General features: G+C 41.3%; 1 pseudogene; it reads left to right on the forward strand.

The window, feature by feature from the left end:
• LOC120019323 overlaps positions 1–14,912 on the forward strand; it is a 76,347-nt pseudogene that overhangs the window by 29,608 nt on the left and 31,827 nt on the right.

The raw sequence follows: 14,912 nt of genomic DNA on the forward strand, positions 1-14,912 counted from the left end.
CAATTGATACATCAATCTGTTTGCTTCAATTTAAGCTATATAAAATACTTGCTACAAAAAGAATGCTTAATATATGGCGCATTGAACAGTCAGCATTGAGCTGCCTGTCACAAGGAATTTTGTTTTTTCTCTGGTACTGTCCATCGGTGGCTCGATTTTGGAGTTAGTTCCAGGAATGGTTGTTAAGTCATAATATCGGGGTTCAGATGGACCTGCAAACTGTATTGTTAAGGGATCTGAAAAACCACCATCAGTCAATGGGAAATATCATTATACTCTTGGGTAAAGTATTTATTTTTAGGGCAATATTGGTAGAAATTTTGGAGGGATGTATTGCAAAAGTATATAGCAAAATGGCATTATACTGGGAACGATTGGTTCATCTGTGGACATCGGACTGTTGGAATAAAATGAATGGTGGATTGGGCGCTGTGGGTGAAAATCCAGCACTTGAAGAAAGAGGAAATTAGGATTCAATTATATATATTACCTTTTTTAGCAGGGAGTCACCATCGAGATCAGTGTCTCTTTTTTAAGGGAGCCCTGCATATACAATTTCATAGAACAAAAAAATTGTATACACTATAAAACAAGTAAAATACAGCACGACACAAATTGCACAGACAAACATAAATATGTACAAAACACTAAACACAATCAACTAAAACAAACTCATTCTTCATTGTCGCAGGGTGAGTACATCTGACAATGTGCTCTCCCGTCCATTAGACATTTTGTCTGCAGGAACTCGCTCTTTTTTCCTCGGTCCACTTGTCCAAGTACTGATGCATTTGTGGCATGATGTGAACAGTACGAATTTGTGGCACTACCAAAGTCTAATGGTTTTAAATGACTGTTTTGTATTGTCTGGAAACTCACTTGTAGAATTCGCTTGCAGTAGGTCTCTTAAAAAAGAGAAGCCGTGCAAGGTTATTAAACAGAGGTGCCTAGTTATTCTTCTGTTGTTGATATCAGGTAACGTGCAGCCTAACCCTGGCCCTGATATGCAATGTCTCCAAACCCCCTCTGATTTTAAATCTACATCTGGTTTAGGTATTTTTAATTTAAATGTACGCAGCCTGTTGTCAAAAATTGATGGGGTTAGGATTTGGGCTAAATCCACTGATGCTGATGTAATTGTGTTTTCTGAAACCTGGCTCAGCAAGTCTGTTTTTGATAAGGATATTTGTATAAGTGGTTACAATGGTTATCGCACTGATCGGGTTAAGAAAGGTGGGGATGTGGCTATATATGTCAAATCTAAATTCCATGTAAGTGTGGCAAAGTCTGTAACTATTTGTAAACAGTTGGAATTTCTTGCTTTGAATATTGAGGTTTCAAAGGGCCTCTCTATAACTGTGATTGGCTGTTATAGACCCCCCTCTGCTCTCGGTGATGCATTTTCTTCTTTGACGCACCTTATGTCTAAACTTCTTTACAGTGAAATGATCTTGATTGGTGATCTCAACTGGTGTTGGTTAAAGCTGGTGTCTGATGATTTAAAAATGTTTTGTAATTCTATGAATCTTACCCAGTTGATTAACTCACCCACTCGCCCAAATCTTAAATGCCCAGATAAATCTACCCTGATTTGATATCGACAAATGTTCTACATAAATATTCTGCGGTTGGTGTTTTTTGTAATGATTTAAGTGACCATTGTGCTGTTGTTGCTGTTAGAAATACTAAGGTTCCTAAGACAAACCCACGCTTTATTCGTAAGAGAAATTTGAAGTGTTTTAATGAGCAGGCTTTCTTTCTTTCATGATTTGTTTTATTTTGACTGGAGCAAGATTGAGCTTATCCCTGATGTGGAAACTGCCTGGATATTTTTTCATGATGGTTTTTTCCAAATAGTAAACAAACATGCCCCATTCCGCAGGTTCAGGGTTAAAGGGCGGGATAATCCATGGTTTTCTTCTGAGCTGTCTTGTATTATTCACGACCGTAATCTAGCCTGGGCTAAAGCAAGGAAATCTTGTTCTGATGCTGATTGGCTTATTTTTAGGCAGTTACGAAACAAGTGTTATTTTCTTCTCAGGAAGGCCAAGTCTGAATATTTTATGTCTGTTACCACTGATAACCTGAATGACCCTAGAAAGTTTTGGAATGCTATTAAGTCTATGTCTGATAACAGTAATGTTAATGAATTACCGTCATGTGTTTTGAAGGACTCTGTTGCTATATATGACAAAACTGAAATGCTGAATTGTTTCAATGAGCACTTTGTATCATCTGGTAGGCTGTTTGATTCAGTGTCCTCTGTCTCTGTACAACCCTGTGTGGATGAACCAGTGTCCTCTGTCTCTGTACAACCCTGTGTGGATGAACCAGTGAGAGCTGGTCAAACTTTTAGCTTTTTGCCATTCTCAGTGCAGGTGGTACATAAAGCCCTGAAATCCTTAGAACAAAGAAAGCCTGCAGGTCCTGATCTTTTGGATCCCTGCTTTTTAAATCTGGCAGCTGATTTCATAGCTGAACCACTTACATATCTGTTCAATCTAACCCTGGAATGTAATGAAATTCCAAAGATCTGGAAATCAGCATTTGTCCTTCCACTTTTAAAAGGGGGAGATCCAACTCTTTTAAATAATTATAGGCCAATCTCAAAGCTGTCACCCCTGGTGACACTTGAAACACTTGAAACCTTTGTAAGTGAACAGCTAAAAGAGTTTTTATTTACTAACTCTATTTTATCAATGTACCAATTGGGCTTCAGGAAGAAGCATAGCACAATTACAACAGCCATGAAGGTTTTAAATGATATCACTGAAGCCCTTGACAAAAAACAGCACTGTCTCACTTTTTATTGATCTCTCTAAGGCTTTTGATACAGTTGATCATGCTATACTAAGGCAGAGATTGTTGAGTGTAGGTCTTTTGGAGCATGCAGTTGCATGGTTTGCTAACTATCTGTCTGATAGAACTCAGTGCACTCAATTTGATGGGCTTATGTCTGTTAAATTGTCTGTCCTTAATGGTGTGCTCCAAGGCTCTGTACTTGGTCCTCTCTTATTCACTATTTATATAAATGATTTAGACAAAAATTTCCAAAATGCACAACTTAATTTTTATGCTGATGATACTGTTATTTACTGTTGTGCCTCGTCTCTTACAAAAGCTTTCCAGAACTTGCAAACTGCTTTTTATACTGTTCAACATACCTTGTGTCAATTGAAGCTTATCCTCAATACTGACAAAACTAAACTAATGGTGTTTTCTAATGTAAGAAATAGACCTATGAACCTTTCACCTATTACTACCTGTCAGGGCAAGGAGATTGAGGTTGTAACCTCATATAAATATCTTGGAATTCTAATTGATGACGGCCTCTCTTTTAAATTGCATATTCAACAACTTACAAAACAACTGAAGCTGAAATTGGGATTTTATTTTAGGAATAAGGCCTGTTTTTCTTTTGAAGCCAGAAGGAGGCTAGTATCAGCTACATTTATGCCTTTACTAGACTATGGGGATATTTTATATATGAATGCTTCCGCTCAGTGTTTGAGATCAATTGACACTCTTTACCATGGCACTTTGAGATTTATTTTAAACTGCAAAACCCTTACGCACCACTGCACTTTGTATACCAGGGTTGGCTGGCCTTCTCTAGTCACTCGTAGGCTCAGTCACTGGTATACTTTTATTTACAAAGCCATTTTGGGTTTACTACCTTTTTATTTGGGCATTTTTATTGTTCAGAAATGTGGTGGATACTCTCTTCGTTCGCTGGACTTTAACCTGCTAACTGTTCCAAATGTCCGAACTGAATTTGGTAAAAGGGCTTTTATGTACTCTGCGCCATCGTCTTGGAACACCTTACAAAATACTTTTAAACTGAAAGAACTTGTCCCGATTGGTGTTTTTAAATCACTGATGAAGGATTTTGAGGCTGATTCCCTGACCTGTCAATGTTTTTAATTTGCTGTTTTTGATTTTGTTATACTCTTGTGAATTCAATGGCTTTTACTAGATTACTTGTAGTTTTTCATGTTGTCTGTCTGTAATTTTTGTAATGACTTGGTGCTGCCTATCTTGGCCAGGACGCTCTTGAAAAAGAGATTTTAAATCTCAATGAGCCCTTCCTGGTTAAATAAAAGTTAAATAAAAATAAATTAAATTAAATTATAACATTCCTCTGTCCACTCTCTAAACCAAAGGAGTCTCCAGAGTTAACCAACCCTGTTTGATAACTTGTAATTATAAATCTTAATATCGAAGTTAGGTAAGTCGGAAACTTGTGGAGCAGGGCTTTGTAAACAAAAATAGCGTAATGATGCGATCTACGTGACTTCAAAGGGGACAAGACAACCTTTTGGTAAAGAATACAGTGATGAGTAATAAAACTCTATCCTGTGATAAAACGAAAGGCTCAATGAAAAACAGCATCCAGGGGTTTAAGAGTAGAGGCAGCTGCACTTTGATAAATAGTATCACTGTTATCAAGAAAAGGTAGAATGGTTGACTGCACAATATTCTTCCTGCTGACTGGAGAGAGACAAGATTTGTTTCTGTAAAAAAAAGCCCACTTTAAATCTTAATTTGTTAACAAGCTCATTCGTATGTTTTAGGGTAATGGGACTGTAGCCTTGTCGCAGCCAGGTCAGTAGTCGGGGTAATGGGACTGTAGCCTTGTCACAGCCAGGTCAGTAGTCGGGGTAATGGGACTGTAGCCTTGTCACAGCCAGGTCAGTAGTCGGGGTAATGGGACTGTAGCCTTGTCACAGCCAGGTCAGTAGTCGGGGTAATGGGACTGTAGCCTTGTCACAGCCAGGTCAGTAGTCGGGGTAATGGGACTGTAGCCTTGTCACAGCCAGGTCAGTAGTCGGGGTAATGGGACTGTAGCCTTGTCACAGCCAGGTCAGTAGTCGGGGTAATGGGACTGTAGCCTTGTCACAGCCAGGTCAGTAGTCGGGGTAATGGGACTGTAGCCTTGTCACAGCCAGGTCAGTATTCGTTGTAATGGGACTGTAGCCTTGTCACAGCCAGGTCAGTAGTCGGGGTAATGGGACTGTAGCCTTGTCACAGCCAGGTCAGTAGTCGGGGTAATGGGACTGTAGCCTTGTCACAGCCAGGTCAGTAGTCGGGGTAATGGGACTGTAGCCTTGTCACAGCCAGGTCAGTAGTCGGGGTAATGGGACTGTAGCCTTGTCACAGCCAGGTCAGTAGTCGGGGTAATGGGACTGTAGCCATGTCACAGCCAGGTCAGTAGTCGGGGTAATGGGACTGTAGCCTTGTCACGGCCAGGTCAGTAGTCAGGGTAATGGGACTGTAGCCTTGTCACAGCCAGGTCAGTAGTCGGGGTAATGGGACTGTAGCCATGTCACAGCCAGGTCAGTAGTCGGGGTAATGGGACTGTAGCCTTGTCACAGCCAGGTCAGTAGTCGGGGTAATGGGACTGTAGCCTTGTCACAGCCAGGTCAGTAGTCGGGGTAATGGGACTGTAGCCTTGTCACAGCCAGGTCAGTAGTCGGGGTAATGGGACTGTAGCCATGTCACAGCCAGGTCAGTAGTCGGGGTAATGGGACTGTAGCCTTGTCACAGCCAGGTCAGTAGTCGGGGTAATGGGACTGTAGCCTTGTCACAGCCAGGTCAGTAGTCGGGGTAATGGGACTGTAGCCTTGTCACAGCCAGGTCAGTAGTCAGGGTAAGTGCTACCAAATAATATAATCTGCATGTACAATGAACTGAAATATAAACGGAACATGTCAAGTGTTGGTCCAATGTTTCATGAGCTGAAATAAAAGATTCCAGAAATGTTCCACACGCACAAAAAAGCGTATTTCTCTAAAATGTTGTGCACAAATGTTTTTGCATCTCTGTTAGTGAGCATATATAATTTGCCAAGATAATCCATCCACTTGACAGGTGTGGCATATCAAGAAGTTGATTAAACAGCATGATCATTACACAGGTGCACTTTCTGCTGGGGACAATAAAAGGCCACTCTAAAATGTGCGGTTTTGTCACACAACACTATGCCACAGATGTCTCAAGTTTTGAGGGAGTGTGCAATTGGCATGCTGACTGCAGGAATGTCCACCAGCGCTGTTGCCAGATAATTGAATGTTAATTTCTCTACCTTAAACCACCTCCAATGTCATTTTTTTAAACATTTGGTAGTATGTCCAACTGGCCTCACAACCGAACACATTATGTAACCACGCCAGCCCAGGACCTCCACATCCAGCTTCTTCACCTGCAGGATCGTCTGAGACCAGCCACCTGGACAGCTGATAAAACTGTGGGTTTGCACAACCGAAGAATTTCTGCACAAACTGTCAGAAACCGTTTCATGGAAGCTCATCTGCGTGCTGTCGTCCTCACCAGGGTCGTAACCAATGGGCAAATGCTCAGCTTTGATGGCCACTGGCACGCTGGAGAAGTGTGCTCTTTACGGATGAATCCCGGTTTCAACTGTAACGGGCAGATGGCAGACAGGGTGTATGGTGTCGTGTGGGCGAGCAGTTTGCTGATGTGAACAGAGTGCCCCATGGTGGCGGTGGGGTTATGGTATGGGCAGGTATAAGCTACAGACAACGAACACAATTGCATTTCATCGATGGCAATTTGAATGCACCATGACGAGATACCGAGAGATACCGTGACGAGATCCTGAGGCCCATTGTCGTGCCATCCATCCACCGCCATCACCTCATGTTTCAGCATGATAATGCACGGCCCATGTTGCAACGATCTGTGCACAATTCCTGGAGGCTGAAAATGTCCCAGTTCTACCTTTTTTATATCTATATTCCCAGTCATGTGAAATCCATATACAGTTGAAGTCGGAAGTTTACATACACCTTAGCCAAATACATTTAAACTCAGTTTTTCACAATTCCTGACATTTAATCCTAGTAAAAATTCCCTGTCTTAGGTCAGTTAGGATCACCACTTTATTTTAAAAATGTGAACGTCAGAATAATAGTAGAGAGAATTATTTATTTCAGCTTTTATTTCTTTCATCACATTCCCAGTGGGTCAGAAGTTTACATACACTCAATTAGTATTTGGTAGCATTGCCTTTAAATTGGGTCAAATGTTTCAGGTAGCCTTCCAAAAGCTTCCCACAATAATTTGGGTGAATTTTGGCCCATTTCTCCTGACAGAGCTGGTGTAACTGAGTCAGGTTTGTAGGCCTCCTTGCTCGAAGACGCTTTTTAATTTCTGCCCACATTTTCTCTAGGATTGAGGTCAGGGCTTTGTGATGGCCACTCCAATACCTTGACATTGTTGTTCTTAAGCCATTTTCCACAACTTTGGAACTATGCTTGGGGTCATTGTCCATTTGGAAGAACCATTTGCGACCAAGCTTTAACTTCCTGACTGATGTCTTGAGATGTTGCTTCAATATATCCACATAATTTTCTTTCCTCATAATGCCATCTATTTTGTGAAGTGCACCAGTCCCTCCTGCAGCAAAGCACCCCCACAACATGATGCTGCCACCCCCGTGCTTCACGGTTGGGATGGTGATCTTCGGCTTGCAAGCGTCCCCCTTTTTCTTCTGAACATAACAATGGTCATTATGGCCAAACAGTTCTATTTTTGTTTCATCAGACCAGAGGACATTTCTCCAAAAAGTATGATCTTTGTCCCCATGTGCAGTTGCAATCCGTAGTCTGGCTTTTTTATGGCGGTTTTGGAGCAGAGGCCTCTTCCTTGCTGAGCGGCCTTTCAGGTTATGTCGATATAGGACTTGTTTTAATGTGGACATAGATACTTTGTACTTGTTTCCTCCAGCATCTTCACAAGGTCCTTTGCTGTTGTTCTGGGATTGATTTGCATTTCTCGCACCAAAGTACGTTCATCTCTAGGAGACAGAACGCGTCTCCTTCCTGAGTGGTATGACGGCTGCATGGTCCCATGGTGTTTACACTTGCGTACTATTGTTTGTACAGATGAACGTGGTACCTACAGGCATTTGGAAATTGCTCCCAAGGATGAACCAGATTTGTGGAGGTCTACAAATTTTTTTCTGAGGTCTTGGCTGATTTCTTTTGATTTTCCCATGATGTCAAGCAAAGAGGCACTGCGTTTGAAGGTAGGCCTTGAAATACATACACAGGTACACCTCCAATTGACTCAAATGATGGCAATTAGCCTATCAGAAGCTTCTAAAGCCATGACATAAACATAAGTTTAAAGGCACAGTCAACTTAGTGTATGTAAACGTCTGACCCACTGGAATTGTGATACAGTGAATTATATGTGAAATAATCTGTCTGTAAACAATTGTTGGAAAAATTACTTGTGTCATGCACAAAGTAGATGTCCTAACCGATTTGCCAAAACTATAGTCTGTTAACAAGACATTTGTGGAGTGGTTGAAACACGAGTTTTAATGACTCCAACCTAAGTGTATGTAAACTTCCGACTTCAACTGTATTATGGCCTAATGAAGTTATTTCAATTGACTGATTTCCTTATATGAACTGTAACTCAGTAAAATCTTTGAAATTGTTGCATGTTGCATTTATATTTTTGTTCAGTGTAGATAAAATATAAAACTTCTATATAAATAGAAATAGTGAAAAGAACTGGTCCTGGAATCGACCCCTGCAGAACACCTTTATGTACGTCAATAAATTCTGACTTAACCCCATCAATCACTATGGCCTGAGTTTCTACACACTAATCATGAAACCAAGAGCAGTTGTCAGAGCCCAGGCCAATCGAGGACAACTTGTTCAATAAAATAGCATGATCAACAGTATCAAACGCTTTTGACAGGTCCACAAACAAGGCAGCACATTCATTTTAACGCCTAAAGCATTGACTAAATAATTAACAACTAATGTGGTTGCTGTGATAATGCAGTGCCCTAGCCTAAACCCAGATTGATTTGTATTGTAATAGGGTCCTGTGTGTAGCTGGTGTAGAGAGTCAAGCGCAGGACAGCAGAGATGAGTAATCAACGTACTTAACTCAAAATACAAAAATATAAGGCAAATATTACGAGCCCACAATAACGGACCGATTTACAAAGAACAATCACTCACAAACAAACATGGGGAACAGAGGGTTAACTTCTTCTGGCTGCAAGCCCTAAGTCGGGATCAATATGACAACAGCCACTTCAAGTGCAGGGCGCGAAATTCAAAATATATTTTTTAGAAATATTTAACTTTCACACATTAACAAGTCCAATACAGCAAATGAAAGGTACACATCTTGTGAATCCAGCCAACATGTCCGATTTTTAAAATGTTTTACAGCGAAAACAGCACGTATATTTATGTTAGCTCACCACCAAATACAAAAAAGGACAGACATTTTTCACAGCACAGGTAGCATGCACAAAGCCAACCTAACTAACCAAGAACCAACCAAACTAACCAAGAAACAACTTCATCAGATGACAGTCTTATAACATGTTATACAATAAATCTATGTTTTGTTCGAAAAATGTGCATATTTCAGGTATAAATCATAGTTTACATTGCAGCTACAATCAGAAATTGCACCGAAAGCAGCCATAATAATTACAGACACCAACGTCAAATACCTAATTACTCATCATAAAACATTTCTGAAAAATACATAGTGTACAGCAAATGAAAGACAGGCATCTTGTGATTCCAGCCAATATTTCCGATTTATTAAGTGTTTTACAGCGAAAACACAATATAGCGTTATATTAGCTTACCACAATAGCCAGAAACACAAGCCATTTCCCAGTAGCAAAAGTTAGCGATCGTAACAAACAAGCAAAAGATATATAATTTTTGACTAACCTTGATATACTTCATCAGATGACAGTCCTATAACATCAGGTTATACATACACTTATGTTTTTGTTTCGAAAATGTGCATATTTAGAGCTGAAATCAGTGGTTATACATTGTGCTAACGTAGCATCTTTTTCCCACAACGTCCGGATATTTTTCTGACACTTTTTCTGACACACATATTCTGACCAAATAGCTATTCATAAACATAACTAAAAAATACATGTTGTATAGGAAATGATAGATCCATTAGTTCTTAATGAAATCGCCGTGTTAGAATTCTAAAAATAACTTCATTACGACATACAGCTTCGGTATAGCTAGAGAGTACCCAAAAGCTGGGCGCCAACGACTAGTTCACATGTACGACAGATATATGAAATAGCATCATAAAATGTTTCCTACTTTTGCTGATCTTTCATCAGAATGTTGGACAAGGGGTCCTTTGTCAAGAACAATCGTTGTTTGGATTTAGAACGGCCTCTTTCCCTCTCGATTTAGCAAGCACACTAGCCAAGTGGCACGAATCTCTCCATGTCAACAAACGGAAGAGAACGGAACACGGCAAAACTCCCGAAAAAATTTCAATAATCTGATTAAACTATATTGAAAAAACATACTTTACGATGATATGGTCACATGTATCAAATAAAATCAAAGCCGGAGATAGTAGTCGCCTATAACGAAAGCTTTTCATAAGGCAAATCCAGGTTTTTTGTTCCACTTCAGACCAAGATAAACACCCCATTTCTTCTCTCACCGCCTCTTGACATCCAGGGGAAGGTGTATGACGTGCATGTATACTAATACGTATCATGCCCATTTATAGGCAGGACCTAGAAGAGAGCATCGATTTCAGATTTTCCACTTCCTGGTCAGGAAGTTTGTGCCAAATGAGTTCTGTTTTACTCACAGATATAATTCAAAAGGTTTTAGAAACTAGAGAGTGTTTTCTATCCAATAGTAATAATAATATGCATATTGTACGAGCAAGAATTGAGTACGAGGCCGTTTGAAATGGGCACCTTTTATCTGGCTACTCAATACTGCCCATGCAGCCCAAACAGGTTAAATAATAAACAGGTAATTGGGTGAGTGAAACCAGGTGTGTAAGACTAAGACAAAACAAATGGAAAATGAAAAGTGGATCGGCGGTGGCTAGAAAGCCGGTGACGTCGACCGCCGAACGCCGCCCGAACAAGGAGAGGGACCGACTTCGGCGGAAGTCGTGACATGTATTCAAAATAAAGTACCATGCTCAGATAAAAAAGAGCAGAATTTACTTATATGAGTGAAATAGCTCTAAGTAGCAATAGAAGTACAGTTGTCCGTTAGTTTACTCCAATTAGGGTAGGGATGGTAGGTTAGGAGGGGAAGTTTTGAGAAAATAAAAAATTATAATAAAAAAATCTAAGGAGGATTAGAATTGATTCATAAATGTATAGAACCTACAATCGATCTGCAATATTAAAGCTGATCTACCCCCCTGCCGAAAAAAACACACAACCCAACCACAACTAACACTCAACCAACACAAACCACCAAACCACAACCAAAATACAACAAATCAAAACTAACCCACAGCCAACACACAACCTACACTCAACCAATAACCAACACTCAACCAACACACAACCAACACGTAACCAAACTGCCTGCATGGGACATTGTTGTTTATTCAGTTGGGTGTAATGTTTAGACATCCCTCTGTCACCTTCCAGATTGTGCCTTGATTGACTATTTTACATCAAGAATCAAGTCTGTTCTACACAACACATTTCTATATCTGAGTGTTCTGTGACTAAGCTTTCCAAGTGCTTGCCATGTACCCAGACTGAAACCATATGCTGTACAGTAGATTCCTTGCCAGGCATGATTGGGTTGTAGCAGTTTGTCACCAGTCCGGGTGCTAGTCTGCTTCAGCAGGAGCCAGCACCATTTTTTATTTCTCTCCATTGCAAGTATGTCTATTTTTGGATCACCTAGTTTGAACCAGAGCTTACGTTTTACCTGATATGCTCTTGCATGGATCTCTATTGCTGCATCACATTGGGATGCAATGTATTTATGATATTGCTACATTGCATTGGTGTGCATGTTAGTTCAAGCTCTCTATTTGATCAGAATATGAATTAGCATCATATGCTAAGCTAGCAGCTGATCCTGTATGCAGCCAGCAGTATAAAGGTCATATGAAAGAGGGCCTGGAGGTCTGCAGTACATACAGTATGAAGCCTAATGAGGAGCAGGGCTGGTTTAAAATGCAGGACAGTGAAACCAAATGATCACATCTATTATGCATGCTGTCCAGAGTGCAGCCTAACCACTGCCAGGAATAGAAAAAGGGACAACAGACAGATAGTGAGGGAGTGTCAGCAGTGTAAAAGTATGTGCACGAGCACACACACACACACACACGCGTGCACACGCACGCAAGCACACACACACATACACACATATACACACATATACACACACACACACACACACACACACACACACACACACACACACACACACACACACACACACACACAGACAGGCTCCAGGCAGTGTGCAGTCACTCAGACATAAACAGAGATGAAGCCATGGAGAGAAGTGAATTTTATGGGCTGAGAGAGCAGTCTTTAAGAGGGCTGTGTATGTGACGCAGTTTATAGGCTTTAGTAAAGGAAGATGGCTATATTCTCCCTCCTCCTCCATCTCCCCTCTCCCTCCATCCCTCGAGTGATGACTCAATCTTGAGACAGATAGCTAGCCACTGGCACACTAGGTACTCTGCTCCGGCTATTCTATTTTGGAGAATTGTGGTTTTTCTTCAAATATTACTGTTGCGTCCGGCTCTAAGTATTATTTTATCTCTGACCATGGCCATGAATTCAACCTCTGTTATTTTAATGACATTGGTTCTCTGGCTTGTGTAATTCTACCATCTCACTCTAGCCTTGGGTATTGCTAGTCAGTGCCTGTAGCTGTATTGTTACACTGCTCAGTAGTCTGTTAACTATGTTGATAGATGGTTGTGTATTCTACGTCTCTCTCTCTCTCTCTCTCGCCATCACTGCTGCTACTGCAGGGAGAATGTTTTGCTACCCCTGCGCTATTGAATCTAGACAGATCTGCAGTAACAGCAGCAACACGGGCAAGTGGTGACAGAGAGAGCGAGAGAGAGCGAGAGAGAGTGTGTTGACATTGAGAGTGTATGTGGCATCAGGGCTACTGGAAGGTGCCGTGCTCGATCTCTAAAGAGTGTGTATTCGTGTGTGTGTAGGACTGGGGCCGCTGTGAGAAGGGCATAGCTGCGTCTTTGGAGAAGCTGAGGGCCTTTAAGAGGAAGCTGTCCCTGCCTCTACCAGACAACCATGAGGAGCTGCACTCTGAGCAAGTCCGCTGCAAGGTGAGACACACACACACACACACACACACACACACACACACACACACACACACACACAGACACACACACACACACACAGACTCCTGGATTTGTCCAGAGTGCTCCAGCCGTCTTTCTAATCTCGACACAGTGACACGTATTCCTCAGATTCCACATTACAACAGTGTGTCTGCTGTGTATCACTGGCTTGGTGTTGTTATGTTGGGGATGCCTGTGTAACTAGCTCTTTCCTTTCACAATGTAGTAATAAACAAATGTAAAATGCAGGACCGATTTGGACTGCATGTTGTATTTCATGTTCCCTGCTTCATGACCATCTCTGATCTGTGCAGACACACTGTGATCACACTCTGTTTGCTGTGTGCACTGTACTCACACAGTGACACTCTGTTTGCTGTGTGCACTGTACTCACACAGTGACACTCTGTTGGCTGTGTGCACTGTACTCACACAGTTAAACTCTGTTTGCTGTGTGCACTGTACTCACACAGTGACACTCTGTTGGCTGTGTGCACTGTACTCACACAGTTAAACTCTGTTTGCTGTGTGCACTGTACTCACACAGTGACACTGTTTGCTGTGTGCACTGTACTCACACAGTGATGTTTCATGCATGACATGTCCTCTACTCCTTATGGTGAAGGGCCAGTAGCATGGTTAGCCTCTGCCAGGGCATCAGCTTTCTCTGTGTGTGTGTGTGTGTGTGTGTGTGTGTGTGTGTGTGTGTGTGTGTGTGTGTGTGTGTGTGTGTGTGTGTGTGTGTGTGTGTGTGTGTGTGTGTGTGTGTGTGTGTGTGTGTGTGTGTGTGTGTGTGTGTGTGTGTGTGTTAGGCAATTTCATATTATGTAATAAGTTAACGTAATCCACCTGCAACACAAACCGTTAGTAAATTGCTGACACACTGGCAAGGAAGACGTGAGCCTAGTTGCTAATATTTGTGTTTTGGTTTTGGCTTTGGTTTGCAGACAGTTCAGACAGATTTTATTTTTATTCTGTCCTTGCCTATTTTTTGTGTTCAGTCTTAGCAATTAAGGTTTTATACAATGTTAGATTTCCCTGTTTTACATCTAAGATTTAACACTAAGATAATGTTGTTGGTTATGTTTCCAAGAGGAAATGCCCTTAAGATGCTGTGCTTCATACATAATCTTTTATGATTCATTTAGCCTTAGTCATGTTTTCAGCTGAAGCGTTTTAAGACACGTCCTCCTAGTGTTTTCTGTGGCTTTTATGACTCATCACCCGCAGCACCATCTGGTGATGCAGTGGTGCTCAAACAACAGATTAGACAGCTGGTTTTAGCCTGGTGTGACGCTCAGGTTGGCTAGGCTCAGTTAGTCTATATAATATTTTGTTACAATCTTCTCAAACCCAAAAAGATTTGCTCAGCTCTGCATTAGGGCTGGGCGGTTACCATATTTTAATATATACCAAGTATTGATGCACGGAACGGTTTGGGTTTTTACTTTACCTTCTATAAAAGGTATTTGAATGTTTGGTTTGTTAAATGTGATACGCTGTGTGTAACGTCCATTTGTATAGTTTACTCTGCTACCTGAGTCATCCCTCTCTCCTCTCTGTCTCTCCACGCCGCTTCCACACAGACCTAGTCCCACCCGTCACTCAAGGAGCACATGTTGCTGTTGCTAGACCACGAGACACTTTCATTCAGTCTGCATGGTCAATGCAGCACATGCAACAATGTTGTTTCCACTTTGATCTTAATATAAATCCACAAGCATTCTATAATTACAATATTAGTTTGTGTTTCTTACATC

Source organism: Salvelinus namaycush, chromosome 24, assembly GCF_016432855.1.
Source record: "Salvelinus namaycush isolate Seneca chromosome 24, SaNama_1.0, whole genome shotgun sequence".
Classification (NCBI taxonomy): domain Eukaryota; kingdom Metazoa; phylum Chordata; class Actinopteri; order Salmoniformes; family Salmonidae; genus Salvelinus; species Salvelinus namaycush.